This window comes from Saccostrea echinata, unplaced genomic scaffold (genome assembly GCF_033153115.1).
Source record: "Saccostrea echinata isolate AGI-Se365-2 ecotype Australia unplaced genomic scaffold, CSIRO_AGI_Sech_v1 ptg000032l, whole genome shotgun sequence".
In the NCBI taxonomy this organism is placed as follows: Eukaryota; Metazoa; Mollusca; class Bivalvia; order Ostreida; family Ostreidae; genus Saccostrea; species Saccostrea echinata.
The window spans coordinates 1,500,975-1,512,134 of NW_026889781.1; positions in this window are offsets into that span (position 1 = coordinate 1,500,975).

Below are 11,160 nucleotides of genomic sequence, written 5' to 3' on the forward strand. Positions count from 1 at the left end.
CTGGAAAACAGGATGGTTTAAGGAAATTATTCTTAATTTAATGAGAGAATGTTGCACAAATGCACGTATTTATTTTCCTTTTCTATTTCGCAGTTCAATGAAATTAGATGGTTATATATTGAATGTAACGGAATTTGACAACAAAGGTCATTGTTAGAAATGTTAGCTATACATGTACATGTATATTTTTCATTATTATTTTTTGAATGATGTATATATATTTTTAATTCATGTATCCATTCTTTATAAGCTTGTAAATGTAACACATGGCCATAATAATAGTATATCAAAACAGTATGCTGCTGAATTACTGTATATAATATATATATATATATATATATATATATATATATATATATATATATATATATATATATATATATATATATATATATATATATATATATATATGCGGTATGAATCTCATCGCGGTTAGTACAGATGTCTCAGGTAAAAACCGCGTGCCCCCGCGGTTCAGCAATCCAGATAATTCACACAACCGCGGTGCAGCCTACCGATCATAGGTAAAAAACAATCTTGGTCTAAAACGCGAGTTATCTCCCTGCGAAATTATATAAAAACGAAACCAAACAGTAAGAAAGAAAAATAAAAAATGTAAGAGTAATGGTATTAAAAATATAGAAGCTGAATATTAGAATATTTTAAGTACAAATTGAAAATAAATTTTCTAATAAAAATATATTCTTATGTATATAAGACAATTTAAAAACTTTTTTTGCAATTTTCAAATAGCGTTATATAAGCCTTAAACTTTATTTAATGTGCATGTAGCGAAAGTCAAGCAATGTGTTCATTCTATTAGAAGCCAAGAACTTCGATATAAATTACTGTAGGTGATATAGTTTTACGACTATGCTAGGTAATATACGCAATATGCTATTCATGATATTCTATATTAATTAATATTTTCCTACAGTGTTTTGTAAATTTTATATATTATATTCGTAGGGGATTTAATTAAAGAATGCATCTATCGCAGTTTCAATTTTATTAGAAAGGGGGAGGCTATGAATGAAGTTATTAATAATTTTTAAAATTCCAATATAAGATTAAAATGGGCAGAAGATTTTGGATGTAATTATCATTCTCGGAGTCATCTGTGAAACACCTTTCCTATCTAAATGTACATGTATTCCGGGCGTAGTTATTGAAATCAGTAGGAATGGGATATTGTGTGCGCGTAATTTGATGGCCAACCAGTCCGTAGAAGATTATGTAAAATTACGTAATGTCTAGAGCTTGACTTGGTACTCATACTCGGTCCTCACAGCTGTATACTCTACAGCTAGGGTGCGATCCCCTACACCAGCCCTACACCATGTACACACGCGTGCCCGTAAGCAGATCAGTAAAACTGTCGCATAAAATCTTTCACACTTACAACAATAATTTTCAAACAATTGCTCGTTAAGGTCTTCTCGCTCCAGGCGGAAGACCTTCTACTGATTCTGATGGTTAAGATTATTAAGGTCTTCCGTCTTCACGGAAGACCTTATAGTGATTCTACTGTTTCTTATTATTAAGGTCTTCCGTCTTCACGGAAGACCTTATAGTGATTCTACTGTTTCTTATTATTATTATTATTATTATTATTATTTTCCCCAAAATTTTGTGCAGGCGATTTCTCAAAAACTATTCAGTGGTTTTAAATGAAACTTTCAGGAATTATGCGTCGTCAAATGAACTTTGTTCATCAGAAGGAAAATTTGGAAAACTCGCTTCTGGTGCCAAGTTATTGACAGTTTTCTGATTTTAAAATGAAATTTTGTCCCCCCTTTTTTTCAAAAATGGTTTAAGATATGAACTGGAGACTTGTTAGAGATGATAGGTTATGTCTTCTAGATGAGGGGAATCACCTTTTTGTGCGTCGTCAATACTTCCGGTCGTTACCGGATGCGAATTTAAAAAAGTCGTATTTTTAAACTTTTTTGTTTTTCTATATTTTTCTTTTATTTTAATAAGGTTAATAGAGACTCTTCTGAAAATGCTTTATATCTAATTTATTTTAGAATTGATCAATCCAAACTCTAGATATTCGCATTTCTAAATTTGAAGCGGGTCCAAAATGGCGACTGTCTCTGTAAACTCCGATAAGTAGGTCAGAATTTACGGAGTCATCCGAGCGTTTGTTTGAATGAAAGTACCATAAGGATCAAAGAAATGTGAAGGAAATGTTGGATTGTCACATCACAATTACGTTGCAATTCTGTTTCGCAATAGAGTTTTAATCCGGGGTTTCCTCAAACGTCTACTATAATTTTTCTTGTCTGTATCTTTAAGTAGAAAAACGACATGACTACAAGTGGAAATACGATAACTACAACCTTTTGTTTTACACCACGGAAAAACTGATCCTAAACCATGGTTATAAGTAAAAGCTTTTCAAGAAACTTGCCTGACTAAAGCAATCAATATATAGTAATTATTACGTGGCCATTGTTTTTCCCCATGCAGGCTTGTGTCATATTAAATGAACAGAAAAGACAGAAATAAGAAAAACATTTTTTTAAAGATTGTTTAATGAAAATGATTTAAATATTTTTTTTCTAAAAGATGTTGTTATTGAACATAAATGGTATCAGATTCCTTGACCGTCGCAGGACGAGACATGTTTTTGGGCGAAACATTTTAGTCTTCCCATGAATGTGTAACTAATCGGGATAGTCCACTTTGGGGGTAAACAGGAAAATAAAACTTTTAGAAAATCTTACCTAAATCACTGCTTCAGTGTTACTTATCCATACGATATATAATAAGTACAATATGATAAATATACTTTCTCAAGCTCGATATTCAGGTTATAAGAACATACATTTTGAAATTTCATTGAAACCATCACCATTCAATAGAAAATACATTCCGAAGGATATGCGCGAATATTTACCCGTGACATTTCGCGCGAAATAATGTATCGTGATCAACCTTTCGTAGTAGACAAATGGTCTGATGCAGAAGTATATAGAAGTGCAGAAAAAGATTACATGGACATGCCTGTATATGGAATTACATGAAATAAAAAGTTGAATACATAAAGAATAAAAGAAAGTAAACAGTATCAACAGAGAATGGCTAAAGATATGAATATGAAACTTGCTGAGGTGATAGAGCATCAAATGTAGATATATTGATCGACAATTAATTTTCGTCGTTCTTACTTCCGGTCGCAAACGGAAGTGAATTCAAAAATGTTAAATTTGCAACTTTTTTGTTTTTCAATATTTTTCTTTGGGATTTACAGGGTTAATAGAGAGTCTTTTAGGAGTTTTATGTATGTTTTCATCTTTTTGATTGAAAACGTTTGCAGAGATTTTTTATAAAATTCACTTCCGGTCGAGTGATTACCTGTCCTCAAAATTAGAATTTATTCTCACAATATTGCTTGGCAACAGTAAACGACTGAAGTCTAAAACTTTCAGGTCTGATAGTCAGTCATCAGTTTATTTGAATCGTGAGAAAATCTTGTATCGCCGTTACTTCCGGTCGTGACAGGAAGTGATGCAAAAAAGTGAATGGTTAATGGTTAGCTTTCTTGGATTTTCACGCTGAATTTCTTTTATCACTTTTTCAGAGTGAATTTTTGCTTTTATTTTCAGAATCGGACGGAAGACCTCTCATTGCTCGCAATGAGTTTCTCGTTCTTATTATTCTTTTTTTTTTTCCTAGACGCCAACTTTGAGACCTTATATCTTGCTCATTTCCCAACGGATTTTGCTCAAATTTGCAGGGCTTAAAGACGTTACAAAATTCTATCAGAATGCTGTCAAACATTTCAAAAACTCACTTCCGCTTTTGGGTTATCTCCCTTTAAATGAAAATTTAGGAGGCTTCATTTCCAGACAAAGGCTCAGAGACTACTGAAGCTGGAGTAGAAATTCTACCGAATTTAAATAATAGAAGCACTGAAGTTGTGCACATCGGTTTTTGTTTTTCAATTTCTGTATTCAAAATGGCGCTAGAGAGGGGTCAAAAATTAGAACGCCAAAAAGAGCGAAAATTTACACATATTCTCCTTTTTATCTTCTAAACTAAAAATATTTTGATAAAACATGTAGAATAAAAGTTGTGCACAATTTTAAGGCCTTTCATTTGAGACCACTAAAAAGGGTCTGGCCCCTAAAATTAGGGATCTGGGGCCCTTTAAAGTTTTTGCTTTATAACTCAAAAACGGTAAATATTTCGAAATAGCTGCCGTAATTAAAGCTGTTGTTTAACACCTTATTGATCTCAAGAAAATGTTATTTTGTTTGAGTCTTGTGTTCTAAATGAGCTAGAAGCATAACACATATACAGGTAAGTGTTTTCATTCAGCAAGTAAACAAGAGCTCTTAATGCGTGTAATTAAAATAAACTTACTATAAATAATAAACCTTGCTATATTAGATGCTAATATTCTTAGAATCAGGTTTTTGAAGTATTTTGTGCTTTATTTCCAAATTATTTACTGACAACTTTCCCTTTTATTTCGTTTGTTTTCAAATTTGGATAAACCAGTCTCCTAAACAGGGAAAAAAAGATAACCTTTTCTTCTTATCATATAAAAACAAACAATAAAGTTAGAAAATAAAACAAAACTTTAAACATAGACTATTCACAGCCATTAAGTACACGCCTTTTACATTCACCTCGTGTTTTTACAATTATGTAACCCCCTCCCTCGATAGCGCGTGGCAAAGGAGGTCAGCGAGGATTAATCGGCGTGTGAACCAGCGACCTAAGGTCATACACAAAACAAACCATAGAATGGCCATTCCAAATACATTTTAACTAAGTGATGAGTGGATAAATATGTTGAATCTTTCAGATTATTTCATATCTTTGATTAAGTCGCTAGTACATTTCGATTTATATTTTATTCGCTCAATTACAAGAAAGTTGCATATTTATTCTTATAAACATTGCATTGTTGAGATAATTGCGCTTTGTGGAAAATTACTTTAAAATCATTTCGAATCTTTCATATGATTCCGTCTTACTGTTTAATTATCACTCGCTCGTTTTAATCAGCTAGTCTTAAGTGTCTTTCACTTATTCACTTCAAATTCAATGCATTTTGAATGCCGAAAAGACCACTTTCTTTGCGTATTAAAGAAACAGTTTATTTATCTCTCTTATGTTATTATTTAACGAGTTGCTATTTCTTTCATGAACATTAAACAGGATGTATATAATTAAAAACGATAATTGTATGTAGAGGTCACATTTTTAATTGTCAGGAAAATCGAAAATAAAATTAAGTACTTTTGAGTTTGTATTATTTTCTTCCTAACTTACAATATTATTGCATACAAAATACTAGGTCGGACGCATGTAACTTAACCGCCTCAATATTTCACTTGTATTTGAAAATTCTATCGAGCGTCGACTGAATTTTACCCGTTAAAAAGTGTACCAAAAAAGAACCCTTCCTATGCAGTTTTCTTTGGGAATCAATTGGCTTAGATAGTCTACTCCGACATGTGTTGACAAAACTCACACAATGAGAAGCCATACATTTCAAACTTGTGACCTCTTGGTCAGTGCATGTGAAGATTACGCATGGCAATTAGTGTCTGGAAAACGAAGTATGTTTTATAAGTTATTTGACAGGTTAAGATTTGTTCTCATTCCAAATTAAATACAAACACAAACCCTTAATTTTCTGTGTTATTTTATACCGTCAGTTATATCAGATAGATTGTTTTAAAAACGTGTTGTTTAGGAAGATTAATCTTATGCATTTGTTTTATTTCATCTAATAAATTGAATTTACCCATGACACAAATTATTGGTACATGCATGTAAGTACGCGTAAATGCGATTTAATTTGTTTATGCGGAAGAGCGCCCAAAATAAATACACTTCGAACCCTGGAATTTCCCTATTTTACTGTTTAAATCATAGGTCCACTCAGCTGACGAGTTGTTTTAATAACGGTAATAAATTATATTCAAGTCCTGGCCAGCGATCGTTACAGTTGGTGACATTGCAATTAAACAGGTCGATACTAAGGTACTAAGATACTAATGGGTGTACACTGTATATATTTTCACCTAATATGTTTTCATTGAGTGTTTTCATAAGAAGTAAATTGCTGGAGGATATCATGTTCTCCCGGATCACATCGACAGCGTGTAGAAACAGCGGTATATGAACACACGCTTTTGTGTACAAAGCAAACGTGTAAACCAAAAGGATGGGGAAAAAATGTGACGGGGGTCCTCCCTGTCACTGGCACTGATTAATAATTACGATTGTTTTTATTTACATAGTTTATTTACATATTTACAACACACGCAATATATTTATAGTAATACACAAAGTTCACAATTATAAGATACATCCACTCTCATTGACTTCCAAACTCATTCTCTACTCTTGTTATCACATGTTCTCAGGGCATGGCCATACCAAATCTCTTACTCCCCAGTTTCTCACACAAATCAACCTAATGCTCACTTTCATCTCTCAGAACTCTATCAAACATAATAAACAAACGACAACAGAACTGACACACTAACAAATTATAAATTCATGCTTGCTCAACTCTCTTTCTCTCTAACTAGCTAAAATGACACCCATGGGAAACAGGGCTACAACGCCTGCGTCGTGCACCTGCAACCTTATCAGACCTTCTAACTCTCTCATTTATTTACATTTAATTAACTTGGGGATAGCTCTGTGACATAAACAACGAAATAAAAACTTTTCTCTATTAACTGAAATTATTGTCTTTAGACAGATAAAAATAAATGATTATCCGCCTGAGAACATGTGAAAATTATACCCAAATACAATGTCACTGTAAAAATGCCGTAAAAACTAAAACCGTCTGGTTTGACTTTGTCAACGCGTTTAAGATCGGGTTTGAGATTTTTATTAAATGTCTGGAGTATTTCGCTTATTCTGCAAGTCCGTATAATGAAAGAAAACACTGACAGATTTATTGGAGGTTCAAGGGGCCTGCCCCCACTGGCGGATTTAAGTGGGGCTTGGGGGCGCACGCCCCCCCCCCTAAAATTTTCAAAATATGACATGACTAATATTAATAATGCCATACTTTGGTTTTATTATTAATGGTCAATTAAAAAATGGTAATTTTATTTTATGACCAAGTATCAGTTTTCTTAAAAATCAAGTCTGAAAACCTTGCATTCCCTAGGCTATGAATATTATCTCATTATTCAAAGCGGAAAACGTCTCCCGATTTCATTTGAAGGGTAGACAGCACTTGTCAATTTCCTATGATGATGCAAAGAAAAATACTGCAATATTTGAAGGCTGGTCGAAGGTAAATAACATTCGGCAAACCTCGGCTGATTCCGTCACCTTCATCCAGATGAGGTACGAATCGGCCGAGGTGTGCCGAGTGAGGTAAATAAATGAATTTAAAATCAGAAGGTCTACGTTACAAACCTATCCACTGATTGATGTATTTATTTATCAAATGGTGTAACTATGCAGTAATTTACTTACATAGATACAAGACTTTTTTTTAACGTCAGGATATAGGTTAGGATGGTCACAGACGAGTGTAACTTCGACCACTTGGTTAATTTCGACTGTTCATAAATACCTTAAAATAATTTGTTTATAACCCATTATAGTGTACACACATCTATTTTATGCAGAAAGAAAATGCATTTTTCATATACAAATCAATGTTGATAATAATAGGCGAAATTTATTTCTTTACTGGAAAATTACATCCAAGAAGAAACTTTATCGCCCGAAAAATTACGGACAAGTATTTTTAAACCATTGCGGGGAATTATCAGTTTATCACCTCTAAAAATATCTTGTATATACAGAAAGGCACAGTAGATATTCCTGGCGTGAAATTTATCAACTATGTTTAAATTTGCAACTTAAATTCATACCTTTTAAATTTATAGTATTTAGTTTTTACAAATAAAATGCAAATCAGCTGAACAGAAATCGGCCGAAGTATACGGCGTCAGCAGGTAACTCAGTTCGACCAATGAAAATGACGCAATGCTATTTGTTACCAGAAAAAAATCATGACCACCATCCGTATAAAAAAGTATTAGGATAATATTATGTACAAGAATACTCCGTAGAAACTAGTTCTATAACCGTGAAAAAATCATCTGTTTTGTTTACATGCGGTTTAGATGCCTGCGCATATATATATTTGTAGCATGCCTTGATAAATCGGTAAATTAGTCTCTAGGCACCTGGTGCACTTAATGTCTTCAAATTAGGTACATTTTTAAAATTGCTTTTTTTTCTTTTTGTCAGCATTTTTTCACAATCTTTTATGTTTTACAACAGAATAATTTAAATTAATATATATGTATTTTTTTTTAAATTAGAGATGACGCGAATAATTTCATTTATATTTGCACATCGATCGAAAATACCCCGTGTGCAGTTGAAGTTACCCAACACACATATCTTGTAAATCGAACACATTTATTTTATATCATGACGAATAATACATATAATACAATGTAATCTGAACAATAAAAGGTATTCCGAGGGAAAAATAATCCAGTAAATTTTGAGCGTAATACATGTAATAGGCAGTGACATACTTGAACAAATCTAAATATAAAAAAATAATCGGTCGAAATTACACCACCCTACCCTACAGTGTATCTGTCATATATGTATAATACTTATAAAAACAAACGTTGCAATATTTTAATTTTTCAATATTCAGATATTCTTTGTGTATCATTGTACTTCTTTTATTTCATACTGCTATAAAGGGAACTGCACGTTACAGCGTGTTTGTTTATATTGTTTCGTTGGCTGCGGTGGAGATACATGTGTAGGTCAGTGAATGGAATTTAAAAAAAAACAACACTTTTTGGAATAACATTAGAGTTACATACAAATATCAGGTTGACTAGCATCCTTGCTGAAATAATAATGATTCAGAACGACTTCTGACATACACGAAGTTCGGAGATACACAAAGTTTCTACTTTCTCAAGAGTAAATTTGAAATAAAAATTATCAAATGATTAATAAATTTGTACATTATTCTTAAGCAGACGTGAAATTCCTACAAAGACTTTAGAGTATTGTAAGTTACAAACTTAATTCATATCTTATAGGCTTTTGTGTAAAGGAAGTAATCAATACAACTATTTTTGTGTCTGGTTTTACTGACTCTTAAAATTCACGAAAACCCAGGAGCTTCCGGGGGCTTCGCGCCCTGGGCCACCACCAGGGCTTTGCCCTGGACCTACTGGGGGCCTTAAGGCGGCCCCCAGACCCCCTCCCTGAACGAAGTTATCCACGCCCCCCCCCCCCCATCACAAATCCTATATCCGCCCATGGCCCCCTTTTGTATCCAAAATATACACAAGATTTAATAAATCAATTTATAATGTGGCTTTGGGCCCCTACCCCGACACAAAACTGGTCGGGCCCCCTTTTCAAGATTCCTGTTTCCGCCACTGAAAAAGAATGTGTTGTTCTCTTGGATGTCGATATCTGAATTATGTTTTATTTAAACACATAGTCTAATATATCATGGGCGCCAATAATAGGACGATTATTTGTTTTTTAAAATAAAGTGGTTCTTACAGATGTTAAAAAAATCTTATAAACGGCTAAATAATTATTTAATTCATCTACAACAAATGTTAGTTTAGTTCTTTGCTTTCATAATCTAACTTTTTATAAATTAACACGAAAGTCGTGCGATCGTATACAAATACTCAGAAGCAATCTTTCATATTTAATGAACGTATAGGTGAATAAATTTCCTCTCATCACTATACGTAAACCCCCATCCTCGAAATAAATAGAATGTTTTCCTTCGCAGTCGGTTGGTTTTACCAGGTATATGTCAGTACAAGTGAGGATGGAGCTTTATAGAAGCAGGTGATGAATTCCGAGAGAAAGGCACTGCCTATTTTATATACATGTACATTCTTAGGGACCTGGTTTTCTGAACCGATCTCACTGTTATTCAAAGACCTAGCTAGAAATTCTCTCTCTCTCTCTCTCTCTCTCTCTCTCTCTTTGAAATGCAGGCCCGTCGATTGTAAAAAAAAAAAAGACAAAATAATTTCAATTTTTAATAAGTATCTCATCTCCCAAGCCAAAGACCCAAGTAAGCTTTTGCTGTTCAGAATTCTTCATCTTTGTTTGCTATATTGGTGTATATAAGCATTATCGTCGTTGTTGTTCTAAAGCTACTCGTAAATTTTTCTCATTTTTATCTTATCAAGAACCACTGGACCATAACAACGAAAATTAACACAGAATATTTTTGGTAAAGTTTTGTTCAAATGAAGGGTCACATCCTCTTTTAACGGATACATGTAGAAAAAATTAGATGGGGTCCAGGCGCAGATCAAGGATTTTTTTTCCACGGAGGGGGGGGGGGGGATCCCAATAAAAAAAATATTTAAACCCAGAAATTTCTTGACGAGCCAAAGAAAAAAAAGAAACTCTTTTCCCAAACGTGAAAAACCTATTTCGTGTGTGTTTTTGTGTGTGTGTATGGGGGAGGGGGGGGGGGGTCGTTGACTTTTAAAGCTTCATACCTAAGACTTTTCATACCATTTTAACACAGATCCGCGTTTTCGAGGAAGGGTCCGTGTTTTCTAAGGGGGGGGGGGGGGTGGCATGGTCAGTTTTACTTGTTAGCTCACCTGAGTTGAAAGCTCAAGTGAGCTTTTCTGATCACCCGTTGTCCGTCGTCCGTCTGTCTGTCCGTCCGTCCGTATGTAAACTTTTCACATTTTCAACTTCTTCTCAAGAACCACTGGGCCAATTTTAACCAAACTTGGTACAAAGTATCCTTGGGGGAAAGGGAGTTTAAATTTTTAAAATAAAGGACCAAGTCCCCTTACAAGGGGAGATAATCAAGAAAAGACAAAAATAGGGTGGGGTCATTAAAAAATCTTCTTCTCAAGAACCACTGGGCCAGAAAAGCTGAAACTTATGTGGAAGCATCCTGGGATTGTGAAAATTCTAAATTGTTAAAGTCATGACCCCCGGGGGTAGGGCGGGGCCACAATAGGGAATACAAGTTTTACATTGAAATATATAGGAAAAATCTTTAAAAATCTTCTTCTCAAGAACCACTGGGCCAGAAAAGCTGAAACTTGTGTGGAAGCATCCTGGGGTAGTGTAGATTCTAAATTGTTCAAATCATGACCCCTGGGGGTAGGGCGA